The following is a 10,843-nucleotide window of genomic DNA, read 5'->3' as shown; positions in this document are numbered from 1 at the left end:
ACAAACCGGAGAGAAACACGAAATGGGGAAAGGATTCCCTATTAATAAATGGTGCTGGGAAAATGGTAGCCATAAGTAGAAAGCTGAAACTGGATCCTTTCCTTACTCCTATATGAAAATTAATTCAAGATGGATTAGAGACTAAATGTTAGACCTAATACCATAAAAACCCTAGAAGAAAACCTAGGTAGTACCATTCAGGACATAGGCATGGGCAAGGACTTCATGTCTAAAACACCAAAAGCAATGGCAGCAAAAGCCAAAATTGACAAATGGGATCTAATTAAACTAAAGAACTTCTGCACAGCAAAAGAAACTACCATCAGAGTGAACAGGCAACCTACAGAATGGGAGAAAATTTTTGCAATCTACTCATCTGACAAAGGGCTAATATCTAGAACCTACAAAGAACTCAAACAAATTTACAAGAAAGAAACAAACAATCTCATCAAAAAGTGGGCAAAGGATATGAACAGACATTTCTCAAAAGAAGACATTCATACAGCCAACAGACACATGAAAAAATGCTCATCATCACTGGCCATCAGAGAAATGCAAATCAAAACCACAATGAGATACCATCTCACACCAGTTAGAATGGCAATCATTAAAAAGTCAGGAAACAACAGGTGCTGGAGAGGATGTGGAGAAATAGGAACACTTTTACACTGTTGGTGGGATTGTAAACTAGTTCAACCATTATGGAAAACAGTATGGCGATTCCTCAAGGATCTAGAACTAGATGTACCATATGACCCAGCCATCCCACTACTGGGTATATACCCAAAGGATCATAAATCATGCTGCTATAAAGACACATGCACACGTATGTTTATTGTGGCACTATTCACAATAGCAAAGAGTTGGAATCAACCCAAATGTCCATCAGTGACAGACTGGATTAAGAAAATGTGGCACATATACACCATGGAATACTATACAGTCATAAAAAAGGATGAGTTTGTGTCCTTTGTAGGGACATGGATGCAACTGGAAACCATCATTCTTAGCAAACTATCACAAGAACAGAAAACCAAACACTGCATGTTCTCACTCATAGGTGGGAACTGAACAGTGAGATCACCTGGACTCGGGAAGGGTAACATCACATACCGGGGCCTATCACGGGGAGAGGGGAGGGAGGAGGGGGGAGGGATTGCATTGGGAGTTATACCTGATGTAAATGACGAGTTGATGGGTGCTGACGAGTTGATGGGTGCAGCACACCAACATGGCACAAGTATACATATGTAACAAACCTGCACGTTATGCACATGTACCCGAGAACTTAAAGTATAATAATGATAATTTTAAAAAAATTTTAAAAAAGAAATTTATAAAACAATTCAGGATATGAATGAAAAATTATCTAAAGAGATATCTTAAAGAAAAACCAATCAGAACTTCAGGAAATGAAAAACATACTTTAGGGGAATTACAAAATGCAGTGTACAGCTTCAACAATAGACTAGAACAAGTAGAAGAAAGAATTTCAGAGCTCAAAGAGCAGGCTTTAGAATTAACCCAATCAGACAAAAAAAATAAAGAAAAAAGAATCAAAAGAAATGAACAAATCACCCAGGCAATATGGAGTTATGTTAAATGGCCAAAGCTAGGAATAATTGTTGTTCCTGAGGAAGAAGAAAAAGCAAAAAGTTATCTGAGGGAATAATTAAAGACAAATTCTAGGACCTTGCTAGAGATTTAGACATCTAAATACAAGAAGCTCAAATAACTCCTGACAGATTCATTGCACAAAGGTAATCACCAAGGCATACAGTCGTTGCCTATCTAAACTCAAAATGAAGGAAAGAATTCTAAGAGCTGTGAGACAAAAGCATCAGGTAACCTATAAAGGAAAACGTTTCAGACTAACAGCAGACTTCTTAGCAGAAACCTCACAAGCCAGAAGGGATTGGGGTCTTATCTTTAGCCTCCTTAAACAGAATTAACTGCCCCCTCATCCACCACTGCAGACGTAGTTGGGGTTTTTCCCACAGGAGCTTAGCAGGCTGTCACCACAGCCAGAGCTCAGCTGTGCCACCTTGTAGGCTGGTTTCAGGGTACCACCTGCAGCTAGGGATAATGCCCGGAGTGTGAGCCCATGCAGATGCTTAAAGTCATGATGCAGTGTGGGTGTGTGGGTGGCAGGTTTTCTAGGAGCTGTCCGCAGTGCTGCCGTCCCAACAGCTGACCGCCACATTTCTGTTCCCTTTTTCTCCCCCTCCTTCTGTCCCTTTCCACAGAACAGTACTTTCCTTTCCCTCTCCCACTCCTTCAGAGTAGTGTAACAATCATCAGAGTAGTGCAACCACCATCATGGTCAATTTTAGTATAATTTCAGCCCCCCTCACAAAACCCCATGCCCATGAGCAATCACTCTGTGTTCCACACCCTCCTCCCTCCAGCTACAGACAACCACTAATATACCATAGTAGTGCCCCCCCAACCCTGTATCTGCAGGGGATATATTCCAAGAGCCCTAGTGGGTGCCTGAAACAGTGTATAGTACCAACCCTTAGAATTTTGTTTCCAGCAAAACAAAGTTTCACAAATGAAGGAGAAACAGAGTCGGACAAACAAATGCTGAGAGAATGTTACCACCAGACAAGCCCTACAAGAAATACTAAAAAAAAAAAAAAGTACTAAATCTTGAAACAAAAAAGTTCAATGTGCATCAAAATAGAACTTCTTGAAAGCATAAAACTCCCAGGGCCTATATCAATAACAAAATGAAAAAAACTATGCAGGTAAGAATTAACATGATGAATGAAACAGTACCTCACATCTCAATATCAGTGTTGAATATAAATGGCCTAAGTGTTCCACTTAAAAGATACAGATTGACAGAACAGATTTAAAAGCAAATTACAAATCAAATATCTTCTGTCTTCAAGAGACTCATCTAACACATAAAGATTCATAAACACTCAAGGGGTGGAAAAATACATTCCAGGCAAATTGAAACCAAAAGTGAGCAGGAATAGCTATTTTTATATCAGATAAAAGAGACTTTAAAGCAACAGCAGTATCATATAAGATTCCTATAATTCTGATATGTCTTAGTATATGTCATCAGTAATATTTATAATTATTATGTTAAATTGTTATGTATCACAGAGATGACAAAATTTCCTTGTTGATTGCATCTTTATGGCTTTCCTGAGACTTTTGTCATCCACAGATAATTTTTGTTTTGTTTTGATCCTTTTCAAAATGCAGTTTGTAATCAGATATAGGACTCTGACAGATACTCTTGAATGTAGATCTCTGATAACATTAGAAATTGTGCCATTGGAATAGAGGGGAAAAAACTTCTAGTACTCTTGTGGAGAACTGATGTGTTAAACATTGCTAATCCTTTTGTTTTTCACAGTGAAAAAATTCCTTTTGAACTATTTACAACTTTGAGCAATTGAGTAAAATGTATATTCCTAGGAGCAAAATTCAGAGCATATTGCTTTCTCTATACCTGATTTCTCCAGAATTTAAAAACTATTTGTAAGTATTCACAACTTATGGCAGTGCAGTTATTTGCATAAGTACAATAAGAATCTGTATTATTTTGTAACAGGACACAATTGGAGAAACTAGTTATTTTAGGAAGGCTTTGACTGGAATGACAGGTTTTAAATAATCAATGTTGACTTATAGAGCCAGTAAAAGACCCTTAGGAAAGCTGGCCTCTTACCTTATCTATACAGTCACTGTCCAGGATTCCTGACCTGTGGTAAGTAAAGAATGTCACTTTCTGACAGGCCCAGGAGCCCAAAGTCATCTTGAGACCTCAGGGTGAGGAATTCATCAAATTAATATACGTATTTGCAGCCAGGTATGGGTTGGGGTCAAGGCTTTCAATTCAGGTTTCCTTATAGAATAAATTATCAGCAAAGGCAATTTTTAAAAGGAGCCTATATGGCAAATAATTATTCATGCTTTTTGCAAATTTTTTCTTGCAAGTTAGACCAAATCCTAAATTCTTTATTGGCTACAAGTCCCCACACTAATGATTTCAAATCTTTAATTTTAAGATCGGGAATTGCACTCCTTATCCTAGAACTCATTATTTACGGTGCACTCAAAACTTAAATGCTGAACTAAAACTATAGATGAGAACACTAACACCTTTGTCATGAAAGCCTTGGAACCCTAGCCTGACCTGCAGGAGTATTCTCAGACAGCTCAGACAGCTGCAAAATGGTCCACTCCTCTCACCTTGGGGTGGACACCTACCCCCACTATGCCCCCTTGTCATCAGGAAGAAGTCAGAGTGGTTGTCATGCTTTTTCCATCTTCATTAGCTCACACTTGAAGATTTGGGTGTTATAAAACCCAAAGGGAGTGATTGAAACTTCCATTGCCAAATTATAACTGAGACAGTAAAAGAGATCTAACCTAACCAAATCCATCTTGCTCCTGAACTCCAAGCTGTCTTTGTTCATTCCTGGGCATAGGCCAAACTAACTTTGAGAGGAACTTAGTTTATAGTTTGAAATAAAGACAGCCCTTTCCCAAAACAAACCCTCTTTTTGCCTGGGGACTAGACTGACTTTGTAAGATTAACAAATTATCCAAATGATTAGGAATTATGGTTTAGGAGTCTTGCAGCTGGAGGCTGCAAGATACTAAACCTCCCTAAATTGCTCCTGGGGATAACATCATTATTGTAAAACCTAAGAGCAGTACTTAAGATACTTGATGGATCTTAAGCAGTCAACAGATCAGCCACCACCACCCAGATTGGTAAACTGGCTCATCTGATCTTGTGGTCCCTGACCAGGAAGTGACTCAGCACAAGAGGACAGCTTCATCTCCCTGTGATTTCATCTCTGACCTGACCAATCAGAATTCCCAACTTACTGGCCCCTTACCCACCAAATTATTCTTAAAAACTTCAATCCCCAAATTCTTGGGAAGACAGATTTGAGTAAAAATAAAACTTCAGCCTTTGGGAAAAAAAAAAAAAAGACAAAGAGGTCATTATATAATAATAAAAATATCAATCCCATAAGAAGTTATTATAATCCTAAATTTATATGCACCTAGCACTGGAGCTCCCAGATTCATAAAACAATTACTACTAGACCTAACAAATGAAATAGACAGAAACACAATAATAGTGAGGGACTTCAATACTCCACTGACAGCACTGTACAGATCATCAAGATAGAAAGTTAAAGAAACAATGGACTTAAACTAGAACAAAGGAACCTAACAGATATTTAAAGAACGTTCTACCTAAGAACTGCAGAAAATATATTCTTCTAATCAGCCCATGGAACATTTGCCAAGATAGGACACAAAATACGTGTTCAATAAACTTTTTTAAAAAATCCAAATCATATCAAGTATCTTCTCAGACATCAGTGGAATAAAACTAAAAATCAACTTCAAAAGGATCCCCTAAAACTACATAAATACATGGAAATTAAACAATTTGCTCCTGGATGATTTTTGACTTAATAATGAAATCAAGATGGAAATTAAAAAATCTTTAAAGTGAATGTTAAATGACACAACTTATCAATATATCTGGGATACAGAAAAAGCAGTGCTAAGAAATTTTATAGTGCTAAATGCTTACATCAAAAAGTCTGAAAGATTACAGATTGACAACCTGATGTTACACCTCAAGGAACAAGAGAAACAAGAACAAACTAAACCCAAAGCTAGCAGAAGAAAATAAATAACAAAGATAAAAGCCGAACTAAATAAAATTGAAACAAAAATAATACAAAAGATCAATGAAACTAACAGCTGGTTCTTTAAAAAGATAAAATTGATAGACCATTAGCTAGATTAACCAAGAAAAGAAGAGAGGAGATTCAAATTAGCTCAATTAGAAATGAAACTGGACACATTACAACTGACACCACAGAAATACAAAAGATCAGTTGAGACTACTATAAATACCTGTAGGTACACAAATCAGAAAACCTAGAGGAAATAGATGAATTCCTGGAAACATACAACCACCCTAGATTAAATCAGGAAGAAATGGAAACCCTGAAGAGACCAATGACAAGCAGAGAGATCAAATCAGTAATAATAATAAAAAAAAATGCTAGCAGAAAAAAAGCCCAGGGCCAGATGGATTTACAGCTGAATTCTCCCAGACATTCAAGGAAGAACTGGTATCAATCCTACCGAAACTATTCCAAAAGATTGAGAAAAAAGAAACCCTCCCTAAATTATTCTGTGAAACCAGTATCACCTTGATACCAAAACCAGGAAAGGACGTAACAACAACAACAACAACAACAACAACAAAACTACAGTCAATATCCCTGATGAACATGGGTGCAAAATTTCCCAACCAAATATTAGCTAACTGAATCCAACAGCACATCAAAAAGATAATACACCATGATCAAGTTGGTTTCATTCCAGGGATGCAGGGATGATTTAACATATGCAAGTCAATAAATGTGATACATCACATAAAGAGAATTGAAAACAAAAAAACATATGATCATCTCAAAAGATGCAGAAAAAGCACTCAAGAAAATCCATCATCCATGTGTCATAAAAACCCCGAAAAAACTAGATTAAGAAAGGACTCACCTCAATAAAAGCCACTATGACAAACCCACAGTCAACATCATAGTGAATGAGGAAAAGTTCAAAGCATTCCCCCCCGAAACTGGAATAAGACAAGGATGCCCACTCTCACCACTTCTATTCAGCATAGTACTAGAGGTACTGGCCAGAGCAATCAGGCAAGAGAAAGAAAGAAAAGTCATCCAAAGAAGAAGTCAAACTATCACAGTTTTCTGTTAATATGATCCTATACCTAGAAAACTTTAAAAACTCCTAGATTTAAATAAACAAATTCAATAAAGTGTCAGGTTACAAAATCAATGTACACAAATCAGTAGCACCGCTATATGCCAACAACAACCAAGCTGAGAATCAAACCAAGAACTAAATCCCATTTACAACAGCTTCAAAAATAAAATAAAATACCTAGGAATACACTTAAACAAGGAGGTAAAACATCTCTATAAGGAGAACTACAAAACACTGCTGAAAGAAATCATAGATGACACAAACAACTGGAAACACATCCTATGATCGTGGACTGGAATAATCAATATTGTGAAAATGGCCATACTAACCAAAGCAATCTATAGATTTGATGCAATTCCTATCAAAATATCAATATCATTTTTCACAGAATTAGAAAAAAACCATCCTAAAATTCATACAAAAACCAAAGAAGTGTCCAAATAGCCAAAGCAACCCTAAGCAAAAAGAATAAATATGTAGGCATCACACTACCCAACTTCAAGTTACACTACAAGGCTATAGTTACCAAGACAGTGTGGGTACTGGTATAAAAGTAGGCACACAGACCAATGAAACAGAATAGAGAACCCAGAAATAAAGCCAAATACATACAACCAACTGATCTTCAACAACGCATTCAGAAACATAAACTGGGAAAAGGGCACCCTATTTAATGAATGGTGCTGAGAAAACTGGCTAGGCACATCTAGAAGAATGGAACTGGATCCCTCTCTCTCACACTTTATATAAAAATCAACTTAAGATAGATCAAAGACTTAAGTATAAGACCTGAAACCATAAACATTTTGGAAGATAATCTTGAAAAAACTCTTCTGGAGATTGGTCTAGGGAAAAAAAATTCATGACTAAGACCCCAAAGACAAATGCAACAAGAATAAATGGGACCTGATGAAACTAAAATGCTTCAGCACAGCAAAAGTAATAATCGTCAGTACAGACAATTCACAGAATAGGAGAAAATATTTGCAAACTATACATCTGACAAAGAACCAATATCCAGAATCTATAAGGAACTCAAATCAGCATGAAAAAATAATTCCCATCAAAAAGTGAGCAAATGATATGAACAGACATTTCTCAAAAGAAGATATACAAATGACAAAACGTATTTGGAAAATGCTCAACATTGCCATCAGAGAAATGCAAATTAAAACCACAATGAGATACCACCTTACTTCTGTAAGAATGACCATTATTAAAACATCAAAAAACAATGGCTGCTGGCGTAGATATGGTGAAAGGGGAATGCTTATACACTGCTGGTAGGAATGCAAATTATTACAATCTCTATGGAAAACAGTATGGAAATCCCTTGAAGAGCTAAAAGTAGATCTACCATTTGATCCCGCAATCCCACTACTGGGTATTTACCCAATGGAGAAGGAGTCATTATATGAAAAAGACACACATGTATGTTTATTGCAGCACAATTCACAATTGCAAAGATATGAAACCAACCTAAGTGCTCATTGACCAGTAAGTAAGAAGGATAAAGAAAATGTGGTATATATACACCATGGAACACTATTCAGCTATATAAAGAAATGAAATAATGTCATTTGCAGCAGCTTGGATGAAGCTGGAGGCCATTATTCTAAGTGAAGTCACTCAGGAACGGAAAACCAAATACTGTATGTTTTCACTTTTAAGTGGGAGCTAAGCTATGAGTTTGCAAAGGCGTACAAAATGGTATAATGGACTTTTGAAACGTAGAAGGGGGAGGATGGGATAAAAGAAACAACTGCATATTGGGTACAATGTATATTACGTGGGTGCAATAAAATCTCAGAATTCTCCACTATATAATTCTTCTGTGTAACCAAAAACCACATATATCCCAAAAGTTGGTGAAATATTAAAAAATAAGAAAAAAAATAAAACCATTGAATTGCACACTTTAATAGATTATTGGTGTGTGATTTTTATCTTAATGAAACATTTTAAAAGTTATCTTGAATTACAGGATTTCATTGTTTGTATGGCTGAATAGTATTCCATTGTGAATGGAATGTATATATACAACATTTTATGTATTCACGTAGCACTGTAGGATGCCTATAGTTAACATAGTAATATATGACATAGATTCAAGTAGCTAGAGGAAACATATTGAATGTTCCCAACACAAAGAAAGAATAAATGTTTGAGATGACTGATATGCTGATTACCCTGATCTAGGTACCCTAAAAATATGTACAATTATAGTCAATTTAAAAATAACATAACATATAGGCCAGGCACGGTGGCTCACGCATGTAATCCCAGCAATTTGGGAGGCAGAAGCAGGCAGATCACCTGGTCAGGAGTTCAAAACCAGCCTGCCTAACATCATGAAACCCTGTCTCTACTAAAAATACAAAAATTAGCCAGGCATAGTGGTGCATCCCTGTAATCCCAGCTACTCAGGAGGCTGAGGCAGGAGAATCGCTTGAACCCGGGGGGCGGACGTTTAGGTGAGCCAAGATTGCGCCACTGTACTCCAGCCTGGATGATTTAGTGAGACTCTGTCTCAAAAAATAATAAAATATTTAAAAAGTTGCCTTGGCCAAATAACATCTTAAACTTTAAAGTTCCATCAATTTTCCAAACCATTAATGAAACAGAGAAACATACTCTGAATTACTACTATGCCAAGCAAAAAGCAAATATTCTACAAATCCAATAAGTCCAGACTATCTAGAGAGAAGAAGAATTAGATTGGCCTCAGTTCTCTTTCTTAATTCTAAACACCAGAAGAAAATGCTATACAAGCCTTGTTTCCAGCGTTTCAGGCTATTATGCACATGTGAGGACAGCAGAAAATATCCTATACAAGCAGATACTTAACACATTCACCTGAACACTCCTGCCTGAAGAAATAACTGATACATTATTCTACCTACCAAATAAGGGACTTAAAAAACTAAGGATCCTAAAGAATGAGGAGACATCATATACACACAGTCCAAGTTAGGATAGTTCAAAGTTAACAATTTTTTGACTTTACGATGGCATGAAAGTGATACACATTCAGTAGAACCCATGCTTCAAGTACTAAATTATACATACATAATTATATGACCATACTGTTTTTACTGCCAGTATAGTATTCAATCAATTACAGGAAACCCTCAACACTTTATCGTAAAATAGGCTTTGTCTCAGATGATTTTGCCCAAATGCAGGCTAATGTCATTGATCGAGCAGGTTTGAGGTAGGCTACACTAAGCTATGATGTTCAGTAGGATAGATGTATTAAATACATTTCTACCTATGATATCTTTGATTTATAGTGGATTTCTTGGGACATAGCCCCATCGCAAATTGAGGAACATCTGTCTAAGAACAGGCACAGACCATTGTAGAGTGGATGTGAACCTGTAAAGAAACACTGGGCTGCATGAAGCCAAGCAGTGGTCAAGGGAGTTTTAGTGACAGTGGAAAATTTGTTTATGCCCCACTAAATTTCCTAGTAGCTGTCTATTACTGAGGCCCATTGTGTGCAAGGTACCTAATTAAAAATACTGCTTTTATTATCATGTTTAATCCTCTCAATGACCCTATTAAGAAAGCATTGTTACTTCCATATTGCTGAGGAGGAAACTAAGGCTTAGAGCAGGGTTTCAAATATTAAAATTATTCAACCTTTAAATATTAAAATTATTCAGCGCTATTGACATTTGAGGCTGGATAATTCTTTATGATGGGGCTGTGCATTGTAGGGTGTTTAGCAGCATTCCTGGCACTAGATGCCAGTAGTGTCTCCAGATGTTGCCAACTGTCCCCTGGGGAGCAAAGTTGACCCCAGTTATGAACCACTGCCTTAGAGTGATTAAACAGTTTACCCAGTTCAAAGCCAGACCTGTCTGACTATAAATATTGCTATGGGGTAAAGAACTAGTCACATATTTATAGAAAAAACACTCTAGAATTCTGGAAGCCTGAGTTCTTATCTTCGTGCCACCATTAGTAGCTTTTTAACCTTGCCTAATGATGCCACATCCAGCCTCTGAGACCCTTGTCTGCAGTAACCCATGTGACAGTCGGGTCTAGG

This window comes from Trachypithecus francoisi, unplaced genomic scaffold (genome assembly GCF_009764315.1).
Source record: "Trachypithecus francoisi isolate TF-2019V2 unplaced genomic scaffold, Tfra_2.0 Lachesis_group3, whole genome shotgun sequence".
Lineage (NCBI taxonomy): Eukaryota > Metazoa > Chordata > Mammalia > Primates > Cercopithecidae > Trachypithecus > Trachypithecus francoisi.
Note: the sequence above shows the minus strand (reverse complement) of the source record.